We start from the raw sequence: 15,000 nt of genomic DNA, 5'->3' as shown, positions 1-15,000 counted from the left end.
CACACACACACACACACACACACACACACACCAATATATATATATATATATATATATATATATATATATATATATATATATGTGTGTGTGTGTGTGTGTGTGTGTGTGTGTATGTATGTATTCATATTAGAAATTAATTTGGTAAATATTACTAAGTTTATATATATATATATATATATATAGTATATATATATATATATATATATATATATATATATATATATATATATATGTGTGTGTGTGTGTGTGTGTGTGTGTGTGTGTGTTGTGTGTAAGTATTTTATCACATCATATCCTATTCGCTCTGAATCGGAAAAATATATTCTTATACATTAACCGAAGATGAATTTTTTAGTTGATAAGAATCTTGTCGCCTCATGGGCTCCAACCACGGACACCGAGAACTCTGGACGTACAGTTTACATCTTAGCCCACAAGGCTATCGGTTAACATATATGGAAATATATTATTTCTGAGGTAGAACGAATTGGATATCAAAGGACATTTGTGGCTTAATGCAGATATATAATATTATATATATATATATATATATATATATATATATATATATATATATATATATATATGTGTGTGTGTGTGTGTGTGTGTGTGTGTGTGTGTGTGTCGTCTATGTATGTATATGCCTAAAAAATCACAGTGGATGCACGTGACTTTTATGATATATATATATATATATATATATATATATATATTATATATATATATATATATATATATATATATATATATATATATCCAAACAGCAGTGACCACAGCCAAAAACACATCAATGGGGAGGAGGACGTGAAGATTTGCTAAAAAGAGTCAATTTATTCCAAACGTTTTGTAATGTCTTCATTATATTTTCGAGGGCTGTAGAAAACGAATATGGATTACAGCAAGGCTATAAATCTAAAATTTAACAATCAAAGTTGCACAATTATTACAAATTTAAAATATCAGGAGGAACAACTAAAAGGACAACTTGAAAACACAAAACATACAATCCCAAGAGAACAAAAAAAATTGCAAATGTTAAGCATAGCTGGACCAAACTATTCAGTGGTAATTTGAGACTGCAGAGAAAAGGAAAGCCTAAGAGAGGCACAGTGTGCCGGCAGAGGCTTGGCTGTTCAATAAGGGGACGAGTCGTTTGATTATTAACGAATCTAAAATTGTCAGTTCATGGCTGTTGGAAGCTAGCCCTAAAAATGATAAGTCTTCTTTTCAATAGAAGTTTTACAAATTCTGGAATGATTTCTAATATTAGAAAACTCTGGGTTTGTAATTTTGCTTCCTGTCCTATAGTTCTCTACACGATGAGAATCTATGCGTGCCTTCAGAAGCCTCCTGGTGGATCCCGTATAAGTTCGTAAATTACATTTAGGACACGTATATCTATCGGCTACACACACACGGAGGACATATTAATAGGGCGTAAAAAGTCTTTGAACTTAAATAACGACCTGATGGTGAGAGGATTGATAGGTATCAAGTGAACCTTGATAGCTCCAAACTTATTTTAGATATGTTGCGAAATGTTTTTCTTATAAGTATCATCAAATATAAAAAGGAAATTTAGCATGAAAATTCAATTTAGGAAGCGCTTGTCTAGGAGTGAGAGAACTATCTTAAGGAGCAGTTCAGACAGGAAGCAGTTTTCTTTAAAATATTTGCATATAAAGACGATCTCATCTTGGAATAGAAACCAATCAGAGGTTGGCGTTAGAACCCGGTAGAGGAGAGTAAAAACAGAATTACTGTCATATTTTAAAGAACAAAAACTAAAAAAAATTATTGATTCCTAAAGCCTCGTAAAAACGCTCTTTTCCTAAAAATCGCGGTGTTAGAAATTTTATTTATCCTAGATCATGGACGTCTAAAAAAGAAAGCCGATTTTCATTTTCTTTTTCCAGGGTAAACTTAACATTAGGATGTCGTATATTTAAAAACTCAAGAAAGGAATCAGCATCATCATTATGTCTAAAAACGGTAAAAGTAGCATCAAAATACACTGCATAATGAAGGGGCGGCAGGCAAAGGGACAGTCATCTAAGAAGTACTCCTCTTGGGAGGACATAAAAATGTTGGCAAATGTAGGACCGACGGGACTTCCCATCGTCCTCCCGTCGACTTGCTTGTACAACTTACTGTTGAAAATAAAGCCTATGCAACTTTAATTTATTATATTTCAAACTTAAAGCTTGTTATAATTTATATTATTTACTGTGTGCATCCCTCGAAAATGTAATGAAGACATTACGAAAGTAGGGAATAAATTGACCCTTTCTAGCAAGGCTTTGAGTCCTCCTCCTCATTGAGATATATATATATATATATATATATATATATATATATATATATATAAAATATAAATATTATATATATATATATATAATATATATATATATATATATATATATATATATATATATATTATATAAAATATATATATTATATAATATATATATAATATATATATATATATATATATATATATATATATATATAATATATATATATATATATATATATATATTATATATATACTATATATATATATATATATATATATATATATATATATATATATATATATATATTATATATATATATCAAACTGAATAGCAACTTAAAATCTTTCCGTCATACAACGCACATCCCCTTTGTGCCCATAATAATAACCATCATGTTGTATACGTTTGTAAGGTAAATTTACTTCTGTTTTCTTTTCTCATAAGCATGGTACACACTATGCCATCATGTAACATCTACATTCTATCTATCATGGAATAAAAGTTTATCACAATGTTCTGAACTGCTCATTCACCACTGGAAAATGTAATCTAACACTAAAAAAAATTGGCCTTGAATGAAGGAACGAGAGATCACAACAAAAGAAAAAAACTATGGCAGAAGGCCGATATTACCAGGGAAGGAAGAATTTACATAAAAGATGGACTTTAGTTTTGAATGTACTATATCTACATTAATTTACATAGGTCCAGGAACTAATAAGGTGGTTGATTGTTGATCCACTGGAAACACGTGGCTGGGAAACCAGACACGGAGTTCAGAATTTTGGCCAAATGGGTTATTGTAATGCAAGACTTATTCTAAACGGTTCCCAATTTCTCCCACAATCAGGCACGGTATTTGTCTGCAAAGAGATTGGATTCTAGCATGAGCACTGAGGCGAGGGACACGTGGGGGGACGTTACACACTACTTTCTCTCAATCTAAAAATTTACAAACCACTTAAGGGGAATGAAATGGCTGGGAGCTTACACAGAAAGAACTATTACGTTGCTTGAATTAACTACGGGATATTTACTAGCATCACAAGGGAGGTATTCACAGCATTGAACTAAGACTGGGAGTCCCCTTGGAAAAATGGAAATGAAATACAGACAAAAGGCAAAACAATTGAAGTATAAAAATATGGGATTTCCCCCAGGAGGCAGGGGGAGTAGAAGGTGTGAAGGGGAGTCTGCAGGGCGAGGTCTGAGGAGGTTCTGAGAGCGAGCTGCTGTGTTCCTGCTTTTTAAAAATCTTGCCTGGTAGGCTCTGCCCAAATCCGGATTTTCCCTGTGGGGGGAAAATTCAGGACAGCCAATGGGAGCAAAGAGAGTTTTTCTAGAGAACGGAGGCTTTCAGTTCAAAGGGGCAACATGCATATAAGTAAGGAGGAATGAGTCTTGTTTTAAAAATCTTAACTTTCCTTGGTTCTGGCTTAAAATCCTGAACGATGAATATATGTGTACTTTGGCAACTTTTTTGTGTATCAATAGTTATTTTCAGGCTAGTACTCTTGATGATTTTACCCTGTCCTACCAGGGACACAGACCATTCACACATGAAGGCTTCCCTTCCTTTTTTTCCTCTCCTGTTTGCTTGTTCAAAAAGCTGCTAGGTAGTAATTCTTTATTGTTTCTCCAGGATGGCTCTGTTGCCTCTTTCCACTCCATAGATCATTGCAATGACATTGCCTTGGTGGGATGTAGGCTCCTCTTTGGGATGGTTACCATCTTTTTTTGGAGGTTCTGCCGGTGTCTTCACTGGGATGGTTTCATGTAGTCTCATATGAACTAGGATATTTCATGTAATCTCATATGAACTGGGATATTTCATGTCCTATCTTTTTAAAAAAGTACCAGCTGTCCCTCAAGGGGAGTGTGTGTGGCCACACTTGGGTGGTTGGTATTCTGATTAGCATCCTTAAACCTGCAGAAGAGCTCAAGCTTTGGCTTTGTCCTTGACCTCTGGGTGGCAGTAACTTTCCATGGTGATAGGAACTTTTGCCTTACCACATAAATCTGGAGAATAAGTTCCATCTCATTGGTGAGAATGATGTCAGTGCCAGCCCACTGAGCCTTCCATCCCATCAAGCAGTTTTTAGCTTCTGGGTTTAGCAGATTTAGACCTATATTATTTCCTGGAGGGTGTTATAAATCTTCCTCATCTAACTAACAGTCTCAGTGAGGGGTCTCTCCATCCACTTTCTTCATCTCCTGAAAATGGTGACGATACTTCTCGGGCAACAGTTCATAGGCCTGAAGGACTCAAGTCGTAACCAGGGTAAAATCTGCCATCTTGCAGATGGGGATGTTGTGATAGGCTTTGAGAACACACCCTGTTAACTGACCGACAAGGAATGGTGGCCAGGATTCTGGTGGCTCATGACACTACTACATCATTTTCTTAAGTGCCAAGAAAAATGCCTCTGGCAGGTCTTCCTTAAACTTGTTTACCTTATTCAAAAGGTTTGAAATCGACATTCTGCTGCATCTGGGGATGAGGGGATCCTTCAGCAGACCTTCCAAACAGCAATAATTACCATTTATTTATCCTGAAGTAGACTTCCCCTTCCTCTGTCTCCCTTGTAGGAGAGGATTCCTTGGGTACACAGCTCCTTCTTCCACTTCATACTTCAATAACTGCTTGTCAGGAGTGTGATTTCTGCTTAGCCATATGCTTGAGCTAATGCTACAGCATAAGCTGCCAGAACAGTAATCGTGAGTTTCACTTCAGAAGCATTCAGAGAAATTAAATGATGGTTTGTAATTCCACTACTGCAAAACTTCCCGGACAGACCTGTAATTTTGTTTTCATGTGAGCGGTGACCTCATGAATAGAAATTTTTAAAATTGATTTTGCTTTCAAGGATAGATAGAGGGGGGACTCTTCAATTAAGGAAACATTCATTCAGGAATGCCAAAAACTTGACATATCAGTGACTTTATACTTAAAATTGTTTAGTTAAAAAAATTACAGAACTCATCAGCTCCACTTTTCATGAGATATAAACACTGAGTCTGAGTGTAAGTGAGATATTTCTGTGATCAATGGACAAATCCATTCTTTGCACCAAAGAACCCCATATGATCCATGTCGGATCATATGGATGTAGAGACCCTTCACTGAGACTGAGAGTTAGATGAGAAACTGTTTAAAAATTTGAAATTTTAACATATCATCCAATAACCATTTTTGGATTACAGCAAGTTACCAGACTTCCCCAAAATACTAGCCATCTTTTTTTGGAGGTTCTGCCGGTGTCTTCACTGGGATGGTTTCAAGAAGTCTCATATGAACTGGGATATTTCATGTCCTATCTTTAAAAAAAAAGTACAAGCTGTCCCACAAGGGGAGTGTGTGTGGCCGCACTTGTATGGTTGGTATTCTGATTAGCATCCTTAAGTCTGCAGAAGAGTTCAAGCTTTGGCTCTGTCCTTGACTTCTGGGTGGCAGTATTGTTCCGTGGTGATAGGAACTTTTGCCTTACCACATAAATATGGAGAATAATTTCCATCTCATTGGTGAGAAAGGTGTTAGTGCCAGCCCACTGAGACTTCCATCCCATCAAGAAATACGAGAGTTCGTCCTGTAATCGTGAGAAATAAATACAAAAGGAAAATAAAACAATAGTGCAACGGACATCAGTTACATTATACAAAAATGCACTTATTTAAATAAAATCAGAGTATACAATAACGACAATGATCAGGAAAAAAGTAATAAGGACAGTACAGAATTACCCAGCAAAGTAAAAATAATGAAATATTCCACACAAAAACTCCAGTCAACATATAGCATAAAGAATGCTGTTCTTTTCTAAAAGAAGAACATTGGAGGTAAAGTAGGAAACATGAGTTTATTTTTTTTTTTAAGAAAATAAAGAACTATGCGACATGACACTGGGAACAGTTTCACTATACAGCTACCGACTAGAAATTTAACAGGAATTAATTAATATATGTGTGCTCAAGAAAGATATTCACTCATGGTAAATTACCACTCCATTGATTAACGGTGTAGTCACGAAACTCTGAGCAAAATAATAGTCCACCATACCCAGTGCTTGACATCAATCTGGAGATGAAAAACTATTGAAGTCTTAATCATAATCTGACATGTTCTGAACTGGGAAATTTTCTTTTCTATTATTTTGTTTCATTTATTGTTGTTTGATAATTCATTATAGTCACTGAACAAACTCAAATCAGTTGTCCTAATGGCTAATTGGGAAAGTCTGGTAACTTGCTTTAATTCAAAAATGGCCACTGGATGCTATGTTAAAATTTCAAATTTTTAGGTAGTTGCTCGAGGAATATATACAACATGGATCATATGGGGTTCTTTGTTGCAAAGAATTTACTTCTCTTATCCTGCTCAAAGGCAAGATGGCTGACAGAAGCCTTAAAGAATGAACTTTTGAATCACTTGCCCTAAAATTATTATACTTCATATCTCAAATTGGGGACAATTTTCCAGTTATTATTTCATTAACAAATATGATTCATTGCCAGATCAAATCAAGATAGATTAAATATGTCTTTCCTGGTGACCAGCAAACTATGCTACGATATATTAACAAATAAAGATTTGACATTTTACAGCTCCATAATAGAACACGGATAAAGTTCTCCCAGTCATCTGAGACTTATTCCCAAGCATCATTAGGCAATCAAGAACAGTATGGTCTTCAACATAATGTTCACTATCATGGTTTCAACAGCTTCAGAATCCTCTCTCTGCACATTGACCATCTTGTTCATCTTAAGCCTGAGCAATTTTCCTTTTAATGTACAGATTTCAGCATGCTTGTTCCTTTCTCTAATTTCCTGACTATACTCATCCAGGCATGGGCTTAACCATTGGTCTTGCTGTGCTCCATAACATGGTCTGAAGAAACGAGAGGAACATCTGCTATAATGGCAGTGGTTTGGGACGATTGATCAAATGACTATTAGTCAAGTGCCAATTATTACATTGCCAAGTTTAATGCCAATGAGTCTAATAACAATTCATCTAAATTACCATTGATCCATTAGTCATTATGTGCAATTATTATTCGCTAAAATGTTAATTAGTGGTCTTATTGCTGTAATAAACATTAGAAAAAATATGATACAGATATGAACATAACAATAGGTACCATATATTAATTTGAGATCTACACTTTAGATAAAAGAAATGAGAAAAAAAGCAAAATTTTTTTTGCAATGACAATTTTTTCTTTACACTTGAAAATATATCAAAGATTTTAATAATGGATTAAAATTACGTCCACAAAAGTTCAATGACTAGGAGAGTAATTATGTGCTTTGGGAGCTTTCCTAACTCTTATGGCTCCTAGGTAACAATGTCATAACCTCGTCATTTTGTTACCACAATTGAGCAGCTGATGGAGATGCATCATGGCAAACATCAACAGGACGTGTTCTTCTTTTATTGGCTGACTATGAAGCTACATTTGCTCTTGTTGTGAGGCCCGCTCTGCTGCTTTGTCTAGTTGCATGTCATTTCATGTTAATTGTGTATTAAATGGATGCTGTTTGTCTAGAGTTGCATTGCTTTCAATCAATTTTATGACCCTTGTGGCTATTACTACAGCTCTGCAGGTGCTATTTTATGTGCTGAAGAGGGACAAAAAGGTGCTGACACTGTTGCAAGGTCATGGTCAAGCTCCACCATGAGGAGGTTGAATAGTCAACCTTGATCTGGTTTAGTCAGCAAAGTCGACTTGGGTGCATGTGTGTGATGCTAAGTTGAAGGCTGCTGCTATAAAGTTTGTAGGTCAACATAGGGTTACAAACTTTAAGGCATCCGAGGGCAGACTGTTTTGATTCAATATTTGACATAGGATTACCAACAAGGAGACTCATGCTGAAGCATTGGGTTTTCTGAGGAGGGAAAATGAAGATACTGACAAAACTGTCATGTTTCTTGCTCCTTACCCACTAACACCTTGGGCTGATGAGGAAGAGCTCACTCAACTGAAAGCTTTCAAAGTATTTGTGTCTGTTATGGTTTATTCTATTGCTCCTTGTCTAGTAATACCTTGATTAATGAGAAGAAAAAGAACTTACCCAAATAAAAAAACGCTTTGTTATGTGCAAATGCTTCTAAAACCATCATTGCAAACCAGTTGTAGTTGGACATATGAGGCTGCCAAGGTACCATGCATGCGTTGCTGTAGAATCTCCCTGTGATTCGGGGAAGGTTGGTTCACTGCCAAGATCATATTTGATTGGTTCCATAACCAGTTTTATAAAGAGGATTGATAGACATAGGGTGAAGGCTCCTCTTCTCGACGACTATGCGCCTGAGCACCTTATCACTACCTAGATAGTTGGTGATTAATTTTATATTAAGGTCATGTAATTGCCTCCAAATACTACTGCACTCTTACAAGCAATGGACCAAGATGAATTTTTTGCAATGAAATATCTATATCAGTTATGGGCTACCCTAGAGAAATAGCCCATGCCAGCATAAAGCTGGTTTAATCTAAAACGAACAATGCTATACCAGAGGAAGTTCCTGATGAAGGAGAGCATGTTATTTGAGGACAATAAAGTGAAGGAGCAAGGCTTAGACACATGGGAGGAGCAGACTGGAGAATCTTCAGAAGTATTTGCTGAAGCCAGCCATCTTCAACTGTGCAGATAATTGGTAGGATGTAACCATGTAAACTTAAATCATGAAGGGGAAAGACGGCCTAGTCAATTCCAAGGTTGCAATGTCAACAACAACTTTTATTCCCAGCTCACAAAGAGAGGCAACAATGTTCCAAAGAGTAACAGGCGAGAACGACTGTATGACAATTGTGGTGATCCTGGCTTCTGGGCGATGTCCAACAGTAAGGTGATGGTTCAGTTATTGATAGTCCAGTTTTTGCTGGTGAGAAAGATGTGAAGGATCTTGAGCTGATAGAGAAACCCAAAGTTGACTACAGCCCTTTTCCCATGGCACTGGAGTTTGCTGAAGGAGCTCAAGAAGAGCAGAAACCGAAGATTGCAAAGGAGCATAATTTTTCTTTTCATCAGCTTATTCAAACCTACAACTCCCATACACTGAAGCCCATCACCACCCACCTTTTTGGTAACTCGGTCATTCAGCTCAGAAAAAAAAACAAGCTTTTCAGTAGTTTTTGTTGACAGGCCAGACTTTCCCAGCCAGTAAACTGAAGTGTCTCTGCCACCTATTAAAGACCATCTATAAACCTTAACACCTCTTCTAAACAGTTTGCCACTTCGTGACATCCTGGAAGAACAGGATACTTTTGGGTAATGATGTAATAGGACTTTTGAAACCTCTCCCCCCTAATTAGTTTTCCAAGTCCTGCCCATGTAATTAGTTTCAGCATTGTTCATAGGTAAGAGTGAGAGTGTTAGTGTTTTCATTTTGTGAACAGTCTTGTACAATGTAAAGTAGTGTAGTGACATAGTGAAAAGATGGTATAAATTACCGTTTTGACAAATGTAGAGTATTTTTGTTTTTACCATATCCGCATATTTTCCAATATCTTTTCGTTTGGACAATGAGTAATAAGGTCATCTGGTTCAAGAAAGGAAGAGCAGTTGGGTATTTATAAAAATGGACGGCTCTGAGAACAGTCCATCATTTACTATGTTCCTGAATCTTACCTGCATGAATTCTCTGAGCCACAGGTCTCAGTAAGTCGATTTATTCTATGTCAAATCAGTTCTGTTCCTTTTGCAAAAACTCTGTCTCTTTCAATTGATCAAGCCTATTATCATTAGCCAATGACGCTTTGTCACTGACACATTAGTTCAGCAAACTATTAATTCGTCTGTCTATTAGGTTTTTAACTTCTTAAACAAATAGTAACAATTTAAAATTGAAATATCATTCAGATTCCATATCGTTTTATTCATTTAAGAAATTAAAGCTTAATTAGAATTCCCATCTGGAAAACCTGCAGTATTTTGTATAACAGTATTACCAGTCTAGTGAATGGTCCCTTTTATAATTAATTGCTCACAGCCAAATTAAGAAGTAAAACCACACGCTCTTAGGTTGTGGTAATCATTGAAATGCTTACAAATATGAAGGAGGCTTTCATCATCTAGTATTCTAGCCATGGTGATAACAAGACAGAAAACAGCTATATTATCTTTTAGTCTAGACTGGGATACATGTAGAATAATTAGTTGTTATATCTTCCAATAAACCATGATAAGTCGGATCTCACAGCACCCACATTTAAACAGTAATGGGATGCTGGGTATCTCATTCTCATTGATATAGTACCATCCTTTTGCCCAGGAATCCCCGGCACTACATTTACAAAGGCAAATAATTCTTGAAAACATATTTTTTGTGCAAAATACAGGAATAAAATGTTTGGAGGTGATTTCAAGGTCTCTAATGTTTACCTGTTTCCCAATGATTATTGCAGTATATCAGGCAACAATGCCAATATCTAGAATGCACAGGTCCAGGAGATTACTCAAAATATCTAGACAGAATAAGAAAATCAATTGAAATCTGTGTCACAGGAACGTGAACAAACACATAAAAATAATCAATAGAATCATGCACAAGATAATAAAATGTCAGTAAAAATGGTCAATACGGCAGAACCTTGCAAGAGAAGGTGCCGACAAGGTAGCCACTTCAGTTGAAAATGAAGGTAAAATAATGGTAAATAAAGATAAGGTTGAGATACCTCTTGATAATCATTAGCTATCCTTAGCATTTCTCTTAGGCCTTTATTGTAAATAAACTACACAAAAAGTGAAAACTGACAGAAAAATCTGCTTGAATGTGCTCACATTTAAGAGAATTCTACTTCAAGTCAACCGAACAGGTACAGTGACTTTGGCACTGTGCAAAGCTAGAGAGCACTGGTTTGATTTTAGAGTGCATAAATCTCCTACATTCACTGTGTAAGATTTTAGGCATAATGCAAGGAAGATATACTTCAACATAAGTCACTCTCTGCCAGCCCTAACAGGTGAAGAGTGAAAGTGTTAGAAGGGATTTGTCAGCCCATTACTAATCAGTGGATGGAGGTATGGCGTGCTCAGATACTGCTCTGTTTGCTCAAATGTTCTAGATCCCGTTGACAATAACTACTTCAAGAGCTCTGGCGATGCAATGCAAAAGGCCTGTTTTCCTTTGTATGGGACATTCCTCTGATGGTACGTGTCATTATTCTTAAAGTTGTAGCAGCATATTGTTACAGTGTTTAATATTTCCTAAATCTTTTAATGCATCTAGAGCAGCCATCCTCAACCGGGGTTACACGGAACCTTAGAGTTCCGTGAACGATCGCTAGGGCTTCCTTGAGAATTCATGTTTTATTTAATTATTTGTTATTTATAAGAATATATATCTCTTCGTCAAACATGCCGTGAGAAATCGTAGGCCATATAATTTATTTTATCGTAGCATATCGTGCGAAATTTTTTCCTCAGTTTTACTAAAGGTAATTATTACCCAATGCCTAATTATGTATATATATATATATATATATATATATATATATATATAATATATATATATATATATATATATATATATATATATATATATATATATATATATATATATATACACACATATATATATATATATATATATATATATATATATATATATATATATATATATATATATATATATATATATATATATATATATATATATATATATATATATATATATATATGTATATATATATATATATATATATATATATCTATATAGATATATATATATATATATATATACGTAATTAGGCATTGGTAATAATTACCTTTAGTAAAACTGAGGAAAAAAATTTTGCACGATATGCTACGATAAAATAAATTATAGGCCTACGATTTCTCACGGCATGTTTGACGAAGAAATATATACTTATAAATAACAAATAATTGAATTAACAAAAGATTTTAAAAACTTGTGAATGGATATGCAACTTTTTGTAATAACCAAACAATTGGCCAATAGCATCCAGTGCAATTCCATAGTGTGATCACCCACTCTAGTAGGATTCATATCAAACAGTCACTTTCTAGATCAGTGGTTCCCAACCTTTGGCACTTTGCGGAACCCCTGAGACAATTTTCTCATCCCAATGAACCCCAATATATATATATATATATATATATATTATATATATATATATATATATATATATATATATATTTGGGGTTCATTGGGATGAGAATAGGTAATATTTTGAATATGTTGGTGTTAGTAGATTAACAGTATACCACCAAAACTGAGAAGATATTCAGTGGAATTGGCTCTGTTCAGCCCCGTTATAACCATCTGATACATAACTTCTGACTCCAAGGATAGTTATAATAAGTAGTGATATTCAATTGAATAGTTAGCAAACATCAAGACACACTACCATTACTACTGTTTCCCTGAGATGCTTCCAAAAAATGAGTGTAAATTGATCACAGAGATCACTTAACATTTCAGGTTACCCAAGAAACTCTTCTTTTCAGAGGAGTATCGTCTAGACTTTGTCTTATTATTTAGATGGAGATAAGGACTAAACCAGAGCATGAGCTACAACACCTGATGTTAGCTTAAGGAATATCTTTGAACAATTTACAGGAACCAGATGCACTGCTGTCCTTCTATCAGAAGTTTCTATGATTTAATCAGCTTTTGGAATTCTTAATAATGTTTTGTTTTGACTCAGTTTCTTTTATAAAACTTATTCCTGAAATGCATCTGTTTATCTCTATCCTATGGCACAATCAGGAAGTTTTAAACACTACCAACTAGAGTGAATACTTTTGAATACTTAGTGTTTCTTCACAGTGGCTAGCTTTCAGTTATTTTTCACAATGGTAGACTTTGTCTCGCCTTTCTACAAAACTTAATCTCATCTGTAAACTCGTATTTCTGAGTTGCTAAAATGCACCACATGTAAAAAATTTTTATAGCCTTTGATGGATTTTTAAACTAAACATGTAAAGATTTTGAGAAGGATTTCTCAAAAATAACTGGATACCTAGTTGTAAGAGAACGTTTAATTGAATAATGGCTATGATTTACAGCCTTTAGGTTGAGGTCTTACAGAGTCATTTATAACCTTAGGAACATTTGCTAGTCAAGCAAGCCATATGGAATGACAAATCTTTCCCTTGATTTCTTTCCTTTCTAATGGACGTGTTGGGGCAACATTTCGTTTATCCCCCAAATGTTAAGTGACTCTTTCAAGCACTGAAAATTCCACCAGGATTTCCTGATATATGATGTAAAGAAACTGAGGACAATCATCCCAGGAATCTAAAAAAATAGTTTGGAGATCAAAATGGATCAACTGGAATGTTGTTGTCGTGATAAAGAAATACCGTAGAACTATATTATTTTCATCAGCAGTCTCAGTTACAAAATTAATAATCATCTTTTCTACCATGTTCTCAATATTCATTGATGCTAGAAATGTGGAGTTGTAGCTGCAGCCAGGAATGGTCCCAAGGGTGAGGGTGGGGTGGTAAAACACGCCCCAGCCCCTCCGCGATGTTCCTGACTGAGTTAGTCAAATCCTGCCTGAGTTGGACCGTCAAAAATGGGCAACGCTTATATTTTGTTGAATAAATGTCCTCTGGATACAGGTCCCGGGTCTGTGCTTTTTTCACAAATTTTCGGGAGTCGTTCCCGTTCGCCCCCAAACGACGGGCCTATATATGTAGTATATTATATATATATATATATATATATATATATATATATATATATATATATATATATAATACACACACACATACATATATATATATATATATATATATATATATATATAAACTAAAAGAAGACACATATTATACGTAAGGGGATTTATACGAACACACACACACACACACACACACACACATACATATATATATATATATATATATATATATATATATATATATATATATATATATATATAATATATATATATATATATATATATATATATATATATATATATATATATATATACGTATATATATATATATATATATATATATATTATATATATATATATATATATATATATGTAAGTCCTAGGGTTATAATTAATGATATATTGCCAATATGTTCATTGACCATTTTGGAATGCATAGAGAACAGGGCGAAGCAAACGACCCGAGAAAAGCTGATAAATGATTCTGTCTGGGGCGTGATATGAAAACTGCATAGAAAGACGGGTCAACGTTCGTCCTGTAGTTATGTCAATTCATGGGTCTTTGTTCAAAGTGCCTTTGGGAAACTGGCTACGACCAGTAACAAGGGGCGTTGTCGAAGTGTGCATTCGTATGTGCGTGTGCGCCTCTTCTATTCTTAATGTATCACTAACTAAGTCTATGGAAGACTTGCATAGAGACGTCTGTGGGAGAAAGGCAAGATGCCGGGGGAGGTCTGCGAAAGTTTATTTATATTTAGTGAGTGAAATATTCTGGCTGCAAGGGTGAGTTAAATTACTTTAGCCAAAGGGGTGGCTTGTTGTCTGTTGACATTTGTAAGATACCTAATCTTTACCTTTGTCTTTAAACTTATGTGTACTTACGAGTGTGTTTCTTGTGTCTTTGAAAAGACGATTGTGGCGATGAAACTATGTATTCTGGCAAGGGGGGACCGAGGGTCCCGATGGGAGAATAGACAATTGGTGTGACAATTACTGTTTAAGACATTTTAATGTTGGGGTTTAACTGAGTTAAGTTAGTCAGTAAG

The 15,000-nt window shown here is 34.9% G+C and overlaps 1 protein-coding gene across 1 annotated transcript in view; it reads left to right on the top strand.

Moving 5' to 3' along the window:
- Positions 1-15,000, top strand: part of LOC135205824 (sodium-dependent dopamine transporter-like) — a 380,876-nt gene that overhangs the window by 305,110 nt on the left and 60,766 nt on the right. The gene's annotated exons all lie outside the window — the stretch shown is intronic.

The sequence above is a fragment of the Macrobrachium nipponense genome, chromosome 11, assembly GCF_015104395.2.
Source record: "Macrobrachium nipponense isolate FS-2020 chromosome 11, ASM1510439v2, whole genome shotgun sequence".
Taxonomy (NCBI): domain Eukaryota; kingdom Metazoa; phylum Arthropoda; class Malacostraca; order Decapoda; family Palaemonidae; genus Macrobrachium; species Macrobrachium nipponense.
The sequence above is the reverse complement of the archived record's forward strand: the minus strand, read 5'-3'. Positions and strand labels throughout refer to the sequence as shown.